The 20,175-nt window shown below is 43.9% G+C and overlaps 1 long non-coding RNA gene across 2 annotated transcripts in view; it reads left to right on the forward strand.

Annotated features, from left to right (window-relative positions):
* LOC146208332 (uncharacterized) overlaps positions 1-20,175 on the forward strand; it is a 674,483-nt gene that overhangs the window by 522,594 nt on the left and 131,714 nt on the right. For both annotated transcript variants that reach the window (XR_014704761.1, XR_014704764.1), the window contains one exon: positions 14,228-14,269. This is a non-coding gene — a long non-coding RNA (uncharacterized LOC146208332). The remainder of the gene's footprint in view (positions 1-14,227; positions 14,270-20,175) is intronic.

Consider the following 20,175-nt stretch of genomic DNA (forward strand, 5'->3'; position numbering starts at 1 on the left):
AAAAAAAAAAAGAAAATAGACGTGGGACAGTGAGACTGCTAAAACTCAAAGTCGCACTTGTTAAATCTCTACTGCTTCGCGCTGAATAAGCTAACATGGTGCTGCCAGAAAAATTAAAATGAGTGTCCTAGCTTTCTATACGTTTCTGATGCCTGTGTAAATAGCCCCATATATATTGTAAAAACGCGTTTAGAATAAACTACAAAAGTAAACAAAAATACAATACTAGTTTTATAGTGGCGGTAGTGAATACTGGTCTACTTTGCTGTCTTAAATATCTCTGAAGAAGACAAGATCGAGGTACGCAAAGAAGAGTATCATGCGAACAAAAAAAGGAAGGGAAAATATTGAAAGCGTAGCTCCGATCAAACGAGAGATCACAAGTAGATATGCCACCACGTCAACGAACACACGTCTCTTTAGAAGAAAACTTAAAATATACTGAGAAGAAGGCAAACGAAGATAGAAATGAGAGAGCGACCACAGGCATCGGGCTGAAATATGCTACGCGACTTGGCAGAGAAGAGAGGAAAACGTCAGGACATGCGCAAATGAGTGTCGCTCGATACAGGCACCGGCGCCGAACTCGCGTGAGCGCAAATAAGAGACACGCCCCAAGCTGTCGCGCACAACATCTGTTCCCAAACTGCTCGCCGTCGAAGAACGCGCACGGGTCGTCGAGCACCACACGCCGATCGTTATACGACGTACGACTCCGCCTAGTCGGACCCCGGCGCGAGCACGTAGCGTACGCCTGTCTCTGTGGGAGGTGTGGCCGCAAACTGCCCCGCAGGACGAGAAGCACGAATGCGTGCTGCTGCTCTCTGCTCGGTGCGCGTGAGAGCACGTGAGGGCGCGGGGCTTTGAGCACACGTGCTGCTGCCGCTGCTGCAGGCTCGGTGCGCGTGAGAGCGCGGAGCTTTGAGCACGTAAGTCCACCTGCCGTCAAACTCGGTTGCCTTGCTATGGAGTTTTTTGTACTCACTACTCTTGAGCCAATTTTCAGTGCAATTCGATGACACACCTGGTGAGTCGCCGAACACATCTCGTGGCTTGCAGTAAGAAAAAAATAAAAACAAAAAGAAGCCGATGCCTTAGATAAGACAACATTAACGAGAATATGGCGGGAGCCAAACTTGGCACTTCGCAAACCTCTTGCGCGGTCTGACGCCTGAGCCGCCGCCGTTTTGCCCAAGATAAGAACATATAGACGGGGATGGTGGGAGCAAGGGTGGGAGCAGCTGTGGAGGAGCCGGTTGCACGCGCACGCAGAATGTAGTTAGTCTAGTAGTATGGCCGACATGGAAGCTCTCGCCTGCCGCCACACTCAACACACAACGCCGCCACAAGAAGCTGCTGCCGCCCGCAAAAGAAAACTTGAAAAATACTGTTGCTGTTTACTTTGGGCACTAAGCTGAACAGAGCACGTGTGTGTTTACTGTAGCTGCTGTGCGCTATGTAACTAAGAATGCAAATCAGCATAGATGAGAGCCCAGCAAAACCTGATCTCGCCGGAAATTTATGCGCAAAGCATCAAAGCTTAGCAGTGCCTAGTTTCTTTCATCCCTTCCATTTTATTTTTCTTTCCGTTTTCTTGCTTTCAATTTTCCATTCCTTCATGCACCCACCCATCTTTCCTTACTATATTTTTTCCAGTCTTTAGTTGCTTCTTGCCAACTGTTATTTTCCTCTTTTCTTCATGACTCTTGCTTTTTTCTTATCTATTTCTTTCTTGCCTTTTCGTTTTGGTTTCTGTTCTTTATCTCTTCTTTTTTCCTGTGTTATTTCGCCTTTATTTCCTTCCTTCCTTCCTTCCTTCCTTCCTTCCTTCCTTCCTTCCTTCCTTCCTTCCTTCCTTCCTTCCTTCCTTCCTTCCTTCCTTCCTTCCTTCCTTCCTTCCTTCCTTCCTTCCTTCCTTCCTTCCTTCCTTCCTTCCTTCCTTCCTTCCCTTCCTTCCTTCCTTCCTTCCTTCCTTCCTTCCTTCCTTCCTTCCTTCCTTCCTTCCTTCCTTCCTTCCTTTCTCCCTCCCTCCCTCCCTCCCTCCCTCCCTCCCTCCCAATTTCGGAGTTACACACTCACTCTGCAAAACAGAAAACAAGAATCCCTGCATGAGAGCAAATTATGGCATCGTATATATCAGCGACATGTATTACTTCAAGCGGTGTATATTTTAAAGAGGGTCATGACCTGGTGTTCGTAAAATGCCAGAAAGCCGTTCTCAGCAAATTTGTGGACAACGACGAAACTCGTTCACCAGCATCCCTATGACGAGAGCACTGGAGCTCCAGGAACGCTACTTGTGAATTCTTGACAGCTCAAGGACATTGTAGTGTGCAGCTCTTTTTTGATGTTTCTTATGCAAAATGAGCTTGCAAATGAAAGAAGGGGCTGTTATTTGGCGCTATAACTGCAAGTAAATACTTATATTATGTGATCGAATACTATGTTTGTCAAGCACGTCTATCTGGGCACGCGACTGTGTTTCTCATACAAAAATCATTGGGAGCGTCCTGAAGGCGCCCGCCGTGTGTCTGAAGCCTCTGCAACGGGGCACCTGGCCGCCTACCGTGGTTTGCAGGTAGCAAAATGAAAAAAAAAAGGAATAATCTGGGCATTCCTTTTGCACAAACTGAGTTATATAGAAAGGAGTCGAGAAAACAGAAAGACATGTGTATAACCGAAAAGTTGGTTGTAACGAAGGTCTTGGATATAACGAAAGTCTAACGTGCCTGCAGCATACGCTACAATATGCGCATACTCAACTTGAATGAACACTGGTACCTTTTCTTGTATTGTGGAAGCGCACATGGCAAATCTTCTGCGAATCTCAAAGCAATTCAGGCCGCGAATCTCGCGAAGTTTTAAGCAGGCACAAACAAATTTGCTGTAATAAATTCTCTACGAAAAGCTGTAGGCGGGAGACAGAGAGGGCGCATAAATGACTTTAGGAGCAAGTGAGCGGGGCCTTTCTGTAAATGAGGGTGGTCTTGATTCTCTTTTCGGAGAAAGAAGTGAACGGGATGAGGAAATATTAGAAGATTAGATGCGCTTGGCCAGCGCCGTAGTTGCATTTGTTGCTCCATCTCATATTCCGCTGAGAAGCACGCCTCACCAATCCTGTAGAATGTTGTTGGACTCGTAGAAGCTTCACTGCGGACACCTGTGAATGAAGCTGACTAGAGAAGAAGAGATGAATGTGTTAGAAATGAAATGTATCACGCGACAAATGTGGAAATTGTTGTAGACACCATGTTGTTTGGTTCATACAAGGCGGGCGCTATTTCGATACTTCATGAAGGTCGATGTTAATGAAGGGCATCGCAGTTGCTGTGGATACCTTTGTGTGCGTTACCCAATTATGCCATATTTCCGCACATGTTTCGAAGCCTATGTAGGTCGTGTTTACTTGTAATAGTTTCATACAAGACCTAAGTCAGTGTATAATAGTGTGTAAGCAAATGTAAGCTCAGTTTGGAATGCTAAATTTCTTTTTTTCTTTAGTGTTGGTATGAAACAGCGTTGTCACAAAAGAAACATGACACGCCGATTCTGCTCTTATGACTTACTAAGGACTGTAGAATCCGTGTGAACAAATTATATACTCTCCTTTACTATGTAGCCGCCTGTCATATGTAAGTCAGTTGTCTTTAACCTCTGCAGCTAGTGCGTTTTGAATGACGTAATCAGAATAGTCAAACTTAGAAATATTAATGCTCAGTAGAGTTGCGTAGTGGTGCTTTATATCGATCATTCGGTATACAAAAATTGGCAGTATAGAAGCTTGTCGGTAACCGAGATGTAAGAATACATCGCCTCCGTGCTAGCAACGCACTTCTTGCAGCCATTAGCCCCACGGCGGCAAAATGACAGCACATCATTCTGCAGGCTTTACTAAGCGTAACCTGCATCGCATCGAAAACGAAACGGACCGTGTTCTGTAGCTAACCACTACTTCTCAGTGATGTTGTAAAAATTCAAGTTTACTAGCACACTGTTTAGTGTAAAACTTATTAATATAATTTAGTGTACAGTTTTCTTTGGCAGCACCTCTGCTGCGAAGAGAGCATGTATAGAAAATAGAACGCATAAAAAATAATGTTTTTATTTTCTTATGTTGGCGGATATACATTTTGACTATGAGCTATGCTGCATCAATAGCCTAAATGGTTTGTTCATCACTCGTCCCTTGCTGAAGCACTCAAAGCAGAGCACGCCGGAATGTAGGAATCAAGTGCAAGTTTATAGCTGGTGGAAATCACAATACAAAATATGCTGCAGCTAGCCCGTCTTCTGTGCTTACAGCCACCGACGGTGCAATACAACCGGTGCTGGTGCCGAGATGCGGAGTCAGCTAGCATACACGACGAAATGGTGCAGCATTTGCCTTCACTAGCACAATCTGTTCAACCCCTGTTTTCCAGCGTTTGATCATGTTCAGTTTCCTTTAACCACGCAAATAAATAGTGTATAAATAAAGTATTTGTATGTCTTTTTGTCGTCATGAACAAAAGTTTACAAGATGCGGATGAAAAACCTCACCGCTGCGAATTAAGCTGGGCTGGCAGCCTAAAGTATATATGGTTTTGAAGGTGCTACGTCTTACTGCAGTATTGCAGATTGCAGAAGCGTATATGGTTGTACACTGCGCAGTATTTTGTTTCTATATGTAGGCAGCGAGCGTTGTCAACTTGAAAAATAAAAATGATGCGCTTTTTTTGTTGCGATTTCATCGACGAGGGCGACGAAGTATTCTTAAAATTTTGATTTGTGAGTGTGAGGAATGGTAGCGTCTGTAACTGCTGCGTGTTCCACCTTAGTACTAAATTTCACAGTTGAGAACAGCGCAACAGTGGAGTAATTCTAAGCGCTTCATCAACGGCATAAGCCACGCGTCAGACTCGATCGTAAAGACGTGCACCTTGCACGAGGTATGCCCTGCGAGCATGCGTAGTGCCACCCAATCATGCGTTTTGAGTCGTTCTTAATGTTTTGGCTCAAGATTGTCTGCCTTTATTTCATGGCATGGGTTGTCTAGAAAACGAAGCCTTACCCATGGCACGGATTCAGCCATCGGAGCAATGGGGGAGGACCCTATACCAACCGTGCCCTTACCGCCTAAGCCATTTTTTTTTAAATAAATGTTCTTTGCTACTGTTACACCCCGAATCATTTCACTTCGGATCCAAGGTCACCCTTTCAACATAACAGTTATCCAAGTCTATGCACCGACCACTACTGCTGAAGAAGCTGACGTTGAGAGATTTTATGCGGACTTACAATGCCTTTTAGACCGCACCCCATCATCAGACGTCGTTTTTCTCATAGGAGACTGGAATGCTAAGGTCGGGAGTGAAGAAATATCCGGAATTATAGGCAAGTTAGGTCTTGGCGAGCCAAATGAAGCTGTGCAGAGGCTAGTAGAGTTTTGTCAAGAAAACAACCTGACCATAGCGAATACTCATTTTCAACAGCACAAGAGGCGCTTGTAGACATGGGCATCACCGGATGGTCTGTACAGGAATCAGATCGATTATATTCTTTGCCGGCCGAAATGGAGAAGCGCTATACAAGCAGTAAAAACAAGGCCTGGGGCCGATTGTGGCATCGATCAACAGCTTCTTGTTGCCAAAATTAAGCTTCGATTGAGGAAAACGCAGAGAACTAGAAGGCCTTTTAGGTATGATCTGGATCAAATTCCATTAGAATATGCAGTGGAAGTGAGGAATCGATTTCAAGAATTAGATCTAGAAGACAGAAAGCACGAAGAGATGTGGAGATAAGGTAGTTCCAAAGCAAAAGAAATGCAAGAAAGCAAACTGGTTATCTGAAGAGGCTTTGCAAATATCTGAGGAAAGGAGGATGAGAAAAGTTATGGGGGAAAGTGAAAGATACAAGGTTCTCAATGCGGATTTTCAGAAAATAGCAAGGAGAGATAAGAATGCTTTCCTGAACATACAGTGCCAAGCAGTTGAGGACAACAGCCAATTAAGGAACACAAGAGCTCTGCATAAGACAATCAAAGATATCAAAGGAAGCTTCTGTGCTAAGCTGGGCGTGGTAAAGGACAAACGAGGCAAGGACCTCACTGAAGCCTCAGAAATAAAGAAGAGGTGGCAGGAATGCACAGAAGAACTGTACAAGAAGGACCCGAATGTGCAAACCCAACATAAGACGGTTGTGATTACTGATATCGAGCCGGGCATCCTGAAGAGTGAAGTTGAATGGGCCTTAGCCAGCCTTGCTAAGAACAAAGCTAGCGGAATTGATGGCATTCCAGCTGAGTTGCTTCAAACCCTCAACCATGACGCTGTTAACATTCTGCATACATTATGTCAGAAGATTTGGACAACCCTGCAGTGGCTACAGGATTGGAGGAGGTCAGTTTACATCCCCATTCCAAAGAAAGGCAGTGCCAAAGATTGTTCCAACTACCGTACGATCGCGCTTATTTCGCATGCTAGCAAGGCGATGTTGAAAATCCTCGAAGGTAGGCTGCAGCAGTATGTGGATCGGGAGCTTCCGGACGTGCAAGCTGGGTTTCGCAAGGGCAGAGGAACTATAAGACCAAATTGCCAACCTTCGCTGGATCATGGAAAAAGCAAGAGAGTTCCAGAAACCCATCTACTTCTGCTTTATTGATTATACGAAAGCGTTTGACTGCGTAGATCACAGCACATTGTGGCAAGCTCTCCAAGAGATGGGAGTTCCAATTCACCTCATCTGTCTCCTCAGGAACCTGTATGAAGGACAAGAGGCCACAGTCAGAACTGGGCATGGTCTTTCTGATCGGTTTCCGATTGAGAAAGGAGTGAGGCAAGGCTGTATACTGTCGCCCTGCCTATTTAACCTATATGCAGTGTGCATCATGAGGAAGGCCGGTCTGGACGAGTCTTCAGCTGGAGTGAAGATTGCTGGAAAACGTATCAACAACCTTAGATATGCGGATGATACCACTTTAATGGCAGAAAGTGAAGTGGAACTCTAGAGACTTCTGATGCGCGTACAAGAAGTTTGGGCTTAAACTGAACAATAAAAAGACAAAGATCTTGGCGTCTTGCCCTATCAAGTCCTGGAGCATCAATGGGCAAGAAGTGGAAGCTGTGACAGATTTTCTCTTCTTGGGCTCCAAGATTACCTCGGAAGGAGACTGCAGCAACGAAATTAGGAGACGCCTGCTTCTGGGAAAGAGAGTAATGGCCGGTTAGCCTTGACCGTCTAGTAAAGAGCAGAGACATTAGTCTGCCAACCAAGATCCGTATAACTCGTGCTGTGGTCTTTCCAGTTGTGATGTATGGATGCGAGAGTTGGACTGTGAAAAAGGCTGACCGCCGAAGAATTGACGCGTTTGAATTGTGGTGCTGGCGAAGACTCTTGAGAGTTCCTTGGACTGCCAGAAGATCAAATTAGTCGATATTGTCGACCATAAACCCTGACTGCTCATTGGAGGGTCACATTCTAAAGTTAAAGCTCAGCTACTTTGGTCATCTGATGAGAAGAGAGGAGTCGCTGGAGAATGATTTGATGTTGGGAAAGGTTGAGGGTCACCAGCGAAGGGGAGCGAACGCGATGGTTAGATGGCATCCTCGAGGCACTGCAGATGTAGTTATGTGATGTGAGGAAGATAGTGAGAGACCGGAAAGCGTGGCGTGAGATGGTTCATAGGGTCACGTAGAGTCGGACACGACTGAACGACTGAACTAACTGCTACTGTTACAAGCTGTTAACGTGTTTTATTTGATGTTTCGTCATCGCATTATACACCGATCTGGCAAAAAAACGAAAACATAAGTGCGGGAAAGCGGAGTTTCACCCTAAAGCACAACCTCCGTTCTCCTCGTCGCCCGGTTTTATCTAACGCGCAGCCGACCTGTGGCTGGGTGTGAGAAGTGATCGAAGAGCGCCGTAAGGAGACGCGCCACATGGAAATGGGTGGAGCGTGGTTTGATATAGCGAATGTACGGCTGAACGCGATGTCGATGAGTGTGAACAATATTCCAACACTTCTGCAAGCAATCTTCTAGTTGATGATTTTGGCATTCGATGTGAGCTATGATTTCCTATATATTGTGGCTAAGTTAACAAACTCCAAGTTAACAACGTCTAAGTTAACAAACATTCATGATGGAAAATAGCGCGAAAGTACACGTGTACTTTCGCGGTATTTTTTATCATGAATGTTAACCAACTCGCCCAGCTTTCGGCATTACTTAAGTTAACAAACTTGGACGTTGAAAATCATAGTAGAAAGAAAATCCGAAATAGACAAGAATGGCAATTCAATAATATCTCACCGAAATTTGAAATTAACACTTTGGAATCGGGGTTATTGGTCCAACATAATTTGATAATACTTTTTATTTTACTTGGTTATGGTTCATGGGTAAAAAAAAATGAGAAGTGGTTCAACTTGGTTAGAGAGAAAGTAGAGTGACATCTGTTCATTGTTATGCTATTGGTTTTCTGTTCGTTGGCAGTACCTTGCTCCGTACTGCAAGTTTGCGTCGTTAACGAGAGTGTCGCTATCTCCCTGACCTCGAGTCATCTGGTTTGTGGAAACACCGGTACATGATGTCGCCACCTCTTTTGGTTCCACCGCTTCCACCAGTGAGATGATTCGAAGCGGAGGAGATAGTGAACTTTCGATAACGATGCAAACAGAGTACAGACCCAGCGTCTTGGTCTTTAGCTTAGGCGACGGCTCTGCAGCACGCTTTGCGCAGTTTCGTTCAAGTCACCGTTTCCGGTTAACTACGGGTCATGTTTCTCCCTGTTTTGAAGTTTCTCGTTTTCTATTGACTTGCTTTTGTTGTCGTTCGTCAATTAATTTATTCGGTAGCTGCATCCGCTGGATGATATGACACCATCGTTATCTGCATACGGTGACGTTTGACAGCTTTGCGGGCTTCATAGTTCGATGTGCCCACGTTCTGTTCTCTGAATGGCAAAGTAAAAGCTCCGCATACTCTTTTTTACAAAGTGCTCCCGCAACCTTGTGACAGTAGCATGCAATGATCAGCAACCAGGTTGTCCAGATACCGGTCGTGAGTGACCTCGCTACAAAAAGCTTCGTTTTAACCAATCCGTACAAATGGACCGGCATGACCTAGGAGTAGCTGGCCAGTATCAGCATCCGAGAGTTCTGGAAGATTGATTCTTATTGACGAATGGTTGCTCGACAAACTTTCGACGAATGGTTGCTCGACGTACCACCAACTACCCTCGGGAATTGTCTGTCAAGATCTCACTGCGGCATCTCTAAAAGCCTGAGTTGATTTGGGACGTTAAACCCCATAACCCAAACCAAATCAAACCACACCTTTCGCGATTTGACGTTCTCGCTCCTGATACGTTATTGGCGTGGCAAAGTCTGGGCAGCCTGTTATAAAAGGCAATCAAGTGATCTCTTAACTCCATGAATCACGTGATTCTTTGACGTAGTCTTTCCCTAGATAACGTCAATAAAGTCAAAGAATAAAAGTCAAGGTCAAATGACAGGCTCAAGCTTTCGGGCTGCATGACTTTGAAGTTTGAGGTTGGCTGTCGATCAAATGCCTGGAATGTCAAGAATCTAGGCTTTTGCGTTCGGCAGAACTATCGCTCTACAAATTTTAGGGCGTTTATTCCATTTTGCTGTGCGTTTAGGCCAGTCTTCGTTTACCAAATACTTGCGCCATATGAAAGCCGCGATGAAAATATAATGAAACTATGGAGTTATATTACGTTACTGTGGGGCAAACAACACCTACTTCATCTTCAGTATATCACAGTTTAGCACGTGAAGCGGCGTTCAATATAAATAAATTCGGCGAAGTATTCAAAGAGGGATAGAAACTGATGTTCTCTTTGAATAAGAAAAGAATTTCATTCCTGATGCAAGTTAGTAATCCTGAACTGCCCATAGTAAGTCAGAAGCTGAAAAGTTCTCTGGTATGCGTCACCATTTTTCACAGTGGTCTGAACACGCAAGCTCGCTTTATATTATTTCTTTCTGACACGAACGAGAGAAGAAAGCGTAACATTCCAGAGGAGCGTCACTGCCTTTGCTTTCTGCCCATTACATCTTGACGCACAACATTGCACTCTCGCCCCATCGACATCGAAGCATGGCTGCTTTCCTGCGATATCCATGGGAACACCCCGCTTGCCTTCGACTTGTCTGGAATCTCAAGAGCGTTTCTGGATACAAAGACACAAAAAGAGAGGTGTCATCCTGTCTGCTACGCGGAGTAGTAACATCACTGGGTACAATCAGCCGCACTGACTCACCGCCGTGGAATGCATAAGTATCGGCTATTGAGCCACCAAGTGGGGTCGTTGCAAGAAATAAGAAAACTGCGCTTGATAACTAGTGACAACCAGTGAATACATATATCATCCGCCAATAATCCTTCATGACAAAAGTAACTGCGACATTGTCCTAATCAGGCCTTTTCAGTATAGAAAGCATTTGAATATATTGTTTGCAAAAAAAAAAACACAAAATTTTATAAATAACAAAGGAACACACAGTGTGTTGCGCGCATTGGCTTCATGATGCGCCTCTGACACATTTAGGATAACAAAAGGGCTGAGATGTCATCCTGGATGTTGATTGCTTGTAACCATTGAACGTAATCGTCTTAACGTAAGACAGAGGGCTAGGGTCCGCATATTTCTTCTGTTCCTTCCCGAATATATGTACTAATGTGTGTGCGTGCGCGTAGAAGTGGCCTTAGTTTCAGGCCTTAAAAATGTCCCACGGATTAACTGTCTATAATTTCACAATACTTTTACGCAGTAAGCTAGCGAATGTTTGTTATAACCGTCAGTGCAATAAATATCGCCTGCTGCTGCAGATATGCGGAGACTAACTTTTGTATTGCCTTCAAGTGTCACATAAAGGAGTGAAATAATTACAAGGACAAATTAGACGAGACTAAGACCGAAAAAATAAACCATATTTAAATCTACAAAGCTATTTCTTGCACTTTCTAGGTTTAGCCGCCTTGCACTATCACGTTACAGCAGTGGTGAATTAAAACACGAATGCATTTTTCCCAGCATTTCCTGTGCTTTCTTGTCAACAGCAACAGCATATCAAGGATACTTGTTGTACAGTAAGAGAAGAATGACCAAAAATAATTGCATTGGTCCAAACAAATTGCAGACTAGCCGGCCAGAAATAACGAAGCAAGGGGTATTACTATATATATAAACTCATCTGCTCTGATTCTCTCCTCAAGTGCCAATTTCAGTGAACTGCAAGGGCAGTGAACCTCTGAGGGGAAAGACCATACAAAAGGATGAACATAAAAAAAAATAGTTTTTATATCTTCTCAATTTGATTTTGCCCATTTTCCTTCATATGTATTATTTCCTACGTCCAAGGTCACAAAATTTTGCTAACCATTTTCAATATTATACGTCGACTTAAATTACGTTTGCTTTCAACATCAGCGAAAGCATCAAGTGACATGTTAGACCGCCACCCTACTCCACCATATCTTGCAACATATAAGTTCTCGAACAAGGGGGTCTTCGTCTCATTGAAGCAGAATGCAACGGCTAGCAATGAATAAAATAAAATGTCGTTCTCACCAAAGTTAGTCGCAACTTATATCCAGCGTTTGTGACGCAACTGAGCGGCGAGGAACCTTCATTTAAACCGCATGATGGATCAGGAATGCCCGAAGCGACGTTAACGCTTGCCGCAGTGACTTTTCTGGCGCTTCATTCCCACACAAGAGAACTGTAGAGGCTGACTCTCAGAACTTTTTCCCAAGCAGTCCGGTTTGCTCCGGGCGCTTCTGAAGTCAGATTAAGATTGAAGAGAAACCGAGGATGTCGCAACGCTCGCTCAGTGCCGCCTACTTAGGCAAACAAGACAATAAAAATTTTCTTTTCTAGCGCGTACCGAAGAAAGAAGTAAAGGCGATACTATTTGAAAAGAGTGACGTGAATAATATTACTAGGAACTTTTAACGCCGGAGCGCTATTGCGATACCAAGGCGAAGAATATAATAAAATAAGAAGAGTGGGCGGAAAGCGAGCCAAGCAAACGTGATCTGCGGGTCTTGGAAAACTGCTTTTTGCGCTACATCCAACACTCTCTAGTGGATACGAGATGAGCGCCTCTCAGCCTTTCTGTAACCGACGTCTCCCCGCTCGATGATGAAGTGCCGGAGGCATCTGAGACTCTCAGACTCGCAAAGTGACAGCAGTCGGCGGTTTCGGGTGACGGCCTAATGGGAAAACAATCCCGCCACTAGGCGGAGCACCGAGAAGGTCTATTGACACCATTTGGATTTCTTGTGGAGAATGTGCTTTCTTCTCTTCGAGATTACTTTCTTGACTTGCTCGTGACGCGAACCAAAACGATGAGTGGATTTCGATGTGTGATACTGTTGACAGTTGCTTTACCAAGCGTGTAATGAAACGAGGTTGAAATTTTATGTGAATTTCGAAACACCAAGCATCGGCGGATCGTTTGACATTTTTTGCGTTTCTTCGCGGCAAAAACGTTTTTCCTTGCCCAATAGGTGGCCTGTGTGGGCTCGTATTGTTGGACGAAAACGTCAAAGCTAAGCGAACTGTACAAAACTGAGTTTCCATTGACGCAGAGTTAGTGGTGCGTGCGTAAAGATGTTGCGTGCCTTCACCGCAATAAAAAAAAAAGGGTTTTGTCATTGCAGGCCCGCAAAAACAAAGGCTTATTCGTCACTTTCGTAGCAATCGAAAGGCAAAGCATACAACGTATAAGCTCTGACCTTTTTGCTCCTGGAAAGTGATAGCGAAGAAACTAGATACTTCTTGTCTAAACAAGAAACTTAATAAAAAGCTTTTTAGACGTTCTTTCTCTTGCTGAAAAATCCTAAATATATGCATTAAATACTGCTAAAAGCTCTTGCTTTAAGAATTCATTTAATGCTTCTGTTATTTTAGATAGATGAATATTTTGCTTGCACCTGCCTAATCTCATTGAATGCCACTCCCAAGGCACATCATTTTCATTGGGAATCAGTGCTTCTAGCTCAGAAACGGCTACTGTACTGTGATAGTCAGCACTTCAGCCATCGACATGCACCAGTGCGTTGTGCGACGAAGACAAAGAAGAAGTACGCTGGGCTCGCCGTTGCAAGGTCCTCTCCTCACAGCTCTCCATCTGAGCGTCAATAAACGCCCTATTACACTACCATTTTCTTCTTTAAGAGCTCCGTGGATATGATATAAGATTGGCGAAAAGGCCGTGTTCGTGTTTTTGTAGAGCTGCATCCACTGCAGACATGCAGTGGATGCAAACATTGAAAATGGGCGCGTTCTCCTTATTAAAACAAAATATTGAACAACGTACACGGTACTCTTTAATATCTGGTCCAAAAACATTGCTGAATGGTTTGCAACACAGCACACATAGAGCAATTCAATGAGAGGGAATTTTAGATATTTCATGTATAGAGCGTATTTCAGAAGCTTGCCCCTAATTTTTAAAATAGGATTTTTGCATAAGAAATGCCTCCTTCGGCATAATACTAGTGCTAGCGAGCATCACAAAGCACGAGAATCAGGTCAATTAATAAGGATTAACTAATCGCAGTTGCATTTACTTTAGGAATAGGCACCTGGCGGAAATTAGACTTGTGGCTAGTCATTAGTGACAGTCCTATTAAGACTGCCCGACATTAATTATTTCTCTACTCCATCGTAAGATTTCATGTTTGACTATTATCGTAATCGCATACAAGCGTGGTAGCTAAAGCCGACATATCCACGCTTGCAACTGTCATAAAATGTATTAGGCTCCCGTCTTAGCTGCCTACTTTTCATGTTACGAAATGTCGCGTCACACACAGTTTCCTGTACCCAACCTGCCCGGACTTTAAAGCGCTATCTTCTCTAGAAAGTTTTGCGATTGTTCTTTTAGGCCTGAGTGCGTACATACTATTGAGTTGATTGCCATTCCGTAAGGCTGTGATGGGAAAAAAATGTCCTAAGCATTTCGCGCGCTTTCCAAGAGGTGACTGAGAACTTCGACGCAACTCATATTTCACTGTGTTGGTGTTCAACCGTACCACATCACCCAGATATTAGTCCTGTGGCAGTGAATTGCTGCCAAATCATGGCAAAATTATTAAGAGGAGAGATAATGATCTTGAGTTGTTGATAATAGTATTCAATGTATCTACAAAATATTTATTATGACTGTACGGTATCGTTTTTATCCTAACTGAATGTTTTGTCTCATTTTCAGGTAACTTGGTCTACCTATGTAGGTGTCTGCAGAAGCAGCAAGGTACGTATATTTTCACCTGATTGAATAAAACAGCAACTACATATAAAATGCAAAGTTTCAACAAAAATGAACAGCTGCCAAATTAACTCATTTCTGGCTGGTTTATCGAAACATACATCGCCAATCTATGCATAAAGGTAGTTTCGAAGTGCTGGTCACTCCTTGCGTGTATTGATAGGGTATCGCGTTTCAATCACAAAGTGACCAGTCTATTTAAAACAAGACCAACTTTCTTATGCTAGAAAAGCCAAGAAACCCAGTGCAGGTACCGCCGACAGTGGTCGATTTCATAAGTAAACTACGTGCGTAGACATCGATTTTTTTAGACTTCTCTTATCTTGGAGGCTATGCTCTGTAGCGCTCCACATAAAACGGGCCGCGACTTGCCCTTTTCGGCGCAGACGTCATGACTTGAATCGACTGGCGGGAGAACAATGAAGTCCAGAATTTTAAGAATAAATGCGTCTTTTGCTGCTGGACGAATAATAATATAGCTAGAAAGGGCTAAAAAGTGTGTATTTAATAAGATAATTGCACGCAATTGTAATCAGTTCCCCATTAGTATAATAGTGTGGGTGCACAGCCTAATTCTGACCGTCGGTATGCTTGGAACATAAATTTTACTATCTTTTTGATAAGCCTCAGACCAGCAGCCTCTAATGCTGCAGATTTGAAGTTGTTTATAAAATATAGCCTGATGCAGCAATGGGCTATATCAATTTTGCCTCCTAATTTTCACATTCAGTAGCCCAGTATAGACACCTGGCCTGATAGCAAAACAATGTTTCAATATTGCAGCCCGCGAACATTTAGTAATTGTTGTACGTAGAGCTCACTATATCAAAATCGCTTCTTTTATCCAACTTGAGTGCTAACTGCCCTTCGCATTTTTTATAATGTTTGAATAAATTCGCTTTACTTCATGAGCACGGCTAGAATGTATGTGCGCAAGCTTGCGAGGGTAGGCAACAAACGCATAACCAATGTAATAGTGAAAATAAAAGAGAAAAAGATGAGAGCATATGCAGAGAGGAAGCAAGAAGCATTCATCATTGCGTCTAGAGCGGCACTGATAGCTGAGGAGGCCAGAAACTTCATTTCGGGCAGTGGCGCAGTTTTTAACCATGTACGACACCCACGATGGCCTCCCCTCCCTCCCTTAGCCTCCATAGTGGCTGGTAATTACCAATACGTGGCTTGCGAGCAACTTGGTGCTTGCCGCTGACGTGAACGAAGTAGAGGGTGGGGAGTTCCTTTGAGGTAGTCAGAAGGCACGGATTTGGCTTAGCGGGCGTAGGTAGGAGCCACAAAAGGGTCGCTTACGCAAAGGGACGCGTGATGTCGCCACACTGCCGTCACCCGCCAACTCTCGCTCTCTGGACGCATGTCCGGGTCGGCCGACCAACCAACCGACCGACCGAGCGACCTAGCGGCCAGCGAGCCAGGCAAGCGGGTCGCGCCCAGCCAAGCTAATTAGTTTGTCGAGGAGTCGGTCCGGAACGGCGACACGCTTGGCCTTTCCCTCGGATCCCTAATGGAACTCTTGCTTCTTTTCCGAGGCCTCTCCTGCCTCGACCTCGCGCTCGTGACTGGCTCCTTTCGGAGGTGTCGCGATGTGATACCGCGGCCCTTGATTCCAGCCTACAACCACGGCTCATGCGTGAAAGAAAAAAAAAATCGTGATAAAAAAAATAAAAAAATTCTACACATAAGGCGCCTGTCACATGCAACACTGTTGCCATAAAATGCTTTGCTCCTACAAGCTGGCTGTACTGTTCATTACTTCAAATGACGTGAATAGGAAATATAATACAATGAGGAACATAACGGAGTATCAAACTGTCCTGTTTACCGTGTTTTGAGTTTATTCGCTACTTGTGCGGCTGCTGCAAATTGTGTTAGAAAATTGTGATTTTCGCATAGAATTAGTAAGGTATATATTAAAGGTAGCTACAAGAGTTTTGCATAGATGACGTCATGATGTGCCTCATATGTTGTCATACCTTACTTGTTTACCGGTTTCCCCATGCTCGACTTGTTACTTTTTTAGAAGCCAGTAAACCCTGGGTTGATATTTCGCATAGAATTTGTAAAGTATATATAATAGGTAGCTACAAGAGTTTTGCATAGATGACGTCATGATGTGACTCATATGTGGTCATACCTTACTTGTTTACCGTTTTCCCTATGTTCGACTTGTTCCTTTTTAGAAGCCAGTAAACCCTGGGCTGATATCAGCAAGAATAACACACCTATTAGTTCGTCGTATTCCTTCTCACCAAATTGTTTAAAGCATATACCAGCTTGCATATTTTAGTTGCTTTTTAATGTGAAATTGTTGCGTATGCCATTCCCTCCAACGCATTTCAGCATGCCTACAACGGAAGCACAAAATATGAATGCTTTCCAAAAGATTTACAAAGCCAGTTCCAAACCTTCCTCTCTGCCCAAAAGCTATTGCGGCTTCCACTCGATTTGGTTCCGTTTTATTTGCGATTCTAGACAGTCGCAATAAAGTGAAAAGCTGCGGACAAAATTTATGACGGGGGAACTTCCAACACGCCGCGGGGTAGAAGTACACTGTGGAACGACTACCGCTAACATATCCCACGCTGTTAAAGCAGGGTGCCCAACCGGGCGGGATGTGCTCTCTCGGTGGAGACCGCACGGTACAGCCACCCCTTGAAATTGATTTCGAGTAAGGTGGGAAGCACACCACCTGTCTAAAGGGAACAGCCGCTATGAATCTGTTCCCTCGTGCATTCTCTCCCTTTTCGTACTAGTTCCCTTTACACCCCCCTGTTCCTCAACCTTTTTGTTCCGTCAGCTTTGCTACGTTCAACGGCAAATAAGAAATGCCATTCACCAACTAAGATTTGCATGATTCTTACCTTCCGCCCACAACCGCGCTCAACTTCGTATTACTGCTCTCCTTACTGCATTGTCTTTTTCTTTTCTCTCTTTCTTTCTCTCTCCCTATCTCTCTCTCTGTCCGCTGCAGATCGGGGTTCTTTCAGTTCTGAGCCGAGAACACCGGCAAAAATGCTCTTTCTATGGGCAATGAACAGGAGAAATCCGCACTCTGTAAATTATAGCATGAAGGTTCCAGCCCTGATTTTTCTCTGGTGTTTAAGCGGACGCCAGAACCTGCCATTTTCTGCACTTCATTTCGCCAGACAGTTTGATGCGTAACGCCCCAAACTCTTTTCCTTTCTTTAGCGTTTTTTTCGCCAGCGACGATACGTCTGTATATACACCGAGGCACAAACTCGCGCTCACTGAAAGGCGCGTGCTCTCCTGCGTTCTATGGACGCGACTGTCTGGGAGCGCTCAGCTCAAACCTCCATGTATTATGTATGGACGTTCGTGTCGTTCTCGACGTATTTGCCGCTCCCTTGACGCCCGGCCGTCGCTCCGACGCCGTTCCGTGCGCCTCGCTCGCTTCGATGGCCCTGGCCCCCTTTCCTCCAGGCCAGCCTCTCTCGACGGCGGGCACAGCGCTTCGGAGAAAATGCCACGCTCGTACATTTCGTATGACATGCAGTTTCAGTTTGCGTTTCCCGCACGTATTCATCAGGGGGCGGGGTGTGCTTTCGCTCTGCCGTAGACACAGCATTGGGCGCTCTCTCGCGTGCGCCCTGGCTGTCGTAGCCTGTGTAGGCGGCGCTCCTGACGCGTGCAATTACGCCTGATCTGCATAAATGTCCTCGCGTGCCGGTTTTATGCTTGCAATGAACGAACGGCCGTTGGTTGTGGATTTGGGGGAAACGTCGGCTGCATGAAGTCTAGACTGGAAACGATTATGCGGGCCATGCACGGCGTACATAAATGTAAGAAATCCAAGTTTCAGGAACAATAAAAAATATAGAACATGCTGCTCAGATCAAAGTAGCAGGACTTACTGGTTAAAAGTATGACATCGTTAAGTGTCCAGTGCTTTTAGAAGTCTATACTCAAGAGAGCGAAAAAAAAAGGGTAGACATATGCGTTATATTCATAAATAACAGAACAAAACGTTTCCCACTTTAGCAATGTAAGGACATGGTTTTTAGTTGTCTTCCACAATAACAGTGGCTTGTAGTTATGATAAAGTCAGCATCGGCAACTTCATGTATTGCTCGTAAATAGTGGGTTATAGATGTTTATTTCAGTTTCTGAATATATGAAAACTTACCGAAGCTTCACGAGGCCAAAAAAATCTTTAACACTGGTCGTTATAGTTCCGTACCATAAAATACTCATTCATGTTCGGATGTAAATACGTGCTTCTTCTGTTTACTTCAAAACAAATAAAAGTTCATACCTTGGTAAGTACCGAGAAGCTATAGATACAAGGCGCCATTATATTATATGCAGCTAAATAAAGCTGTTCAGTGCTGCCATCTTCTTTCCTAAGCGGCTCTGTGTTCCTCTCCTCCAAGCCAACTGGTAGGTTTTACCGCAATGAAAATAGTTATGCAAAGATGCACGCTTTACAGTAACAAAGAGCGACAAATGTTACCATTTGATTGATTGATTGGTTGATACATCGGCAACTTCGTGTATTGCTCGTAAATAGGGGGTTATAGATATTTATTTCAGTTTGTACATATATTAAATCTTACAAATCTGCAGGAGGCCGAAAAATCTTTAACACTGGTTGTTATAGTTCTGTGCCTTAAAACTCTCATGTTCGGATGGAAACACGTGCTTCTTCTGTTCACTTCAGAACAAATAAAAGTTCATACCTTGATAACTACCGAGAAACTATAGATACAAGGCGCCATTATGCTATATGCAGCTAAAGAAAGCTGTTCAGTGCTGCCATCTTCTTTCCTAAGCTGCTTTTGTTCCTCTCCTGCAAACCAACTGGTAGGCTTTACCGCAATAACACTCATTGTGCAAAGATGCACGCTTTACAGTAACAAAGAGCGACAAATGTTACCCATTGATTGATTGATTGGTTGATACATCGGCAACTTCGTGTATTGCTCGTAAATAGGGGGTTATAGATATTTATTTCAGTTTGTGGATATACGAAATCTTGCCGAAGCTGCAGGAGGCCGAAAAATCTTTAACAGTGGTCGTTATAGTTCCGTACCATAAAATACTCATTCATGTTCGGATGGAAACACGTGCTTCTTCTGTTCACTTCAAAAAACCAATAAAGGTTCATACCTTGGTAGCTATCAAGAAGCTATAGATACAAGGCGCCATTATGTTATGTGCAGCTAAAGAAAGCTGTTCAGTGCTGCCATCTTCTTTCCTAAGGGGCTCTACGTTCCTCTCCTGCAAGCCAACTGGTAGGCTTTACCGCAATAGCACTCATTGTGCAAAGATGCACGCTTTACAGTAACAAAGAGCAACAAATGTTAGCAATTGATTGATTGATTGATTGATTGATTGATTGATTGATTGATTGATTGATTGATTGATTGATTGATTGATTGATTGATTGATTCATCGATTTATTGATTTGACATTGTGCTGGAGCAGATATAATTGGCAAAAAACCGCAACAAGAAAAAATTAACTAAGACCATTTACTGCAGAGTCCAGTGCTTGCATAAATATTCAGCCCCCATTCCAACAACAGTACCACAATTTGCTTTGCAGAGATTATCTGCATTTTCATATATGATCTTTCGTTATATGGAAAAGAATTCAGCGTAAGATCTGCACTACCAGTTTTCCATGGCCCCTACACACTTAAAGGCCTGCAGAGAACAAGAGTCAAATATAAAAGTTGTATACCAGATTCAACCACGGCAGAGGCATTTTAGTTACTTCAAAATTACTTCGGAAGTATTCAAGCTACGGCCAACGACACCTGGTGTAGTATAGGCGCTATTAAGCGCGAAGAATTGATCCGCATTGACCTAAAATCAATTAATCGTCGTCCAATATATTTGGTTATATATTTCACT

The sequence above is a fragment of the Amblyomma maculatum genome, chromosome 1 (assembly GCF_055883805.1).
Source record: "Amblyomma maculatum isolate TAMU_Amacu chromosome 1, ASM5588380v1, whole genome shotgun sequence".
NCBI lineage: Eukaryota > Metazoa > Arthropoda > Arachnida > Ixodida > Ixodidae > Amblyomma > Amblyomma maculatum.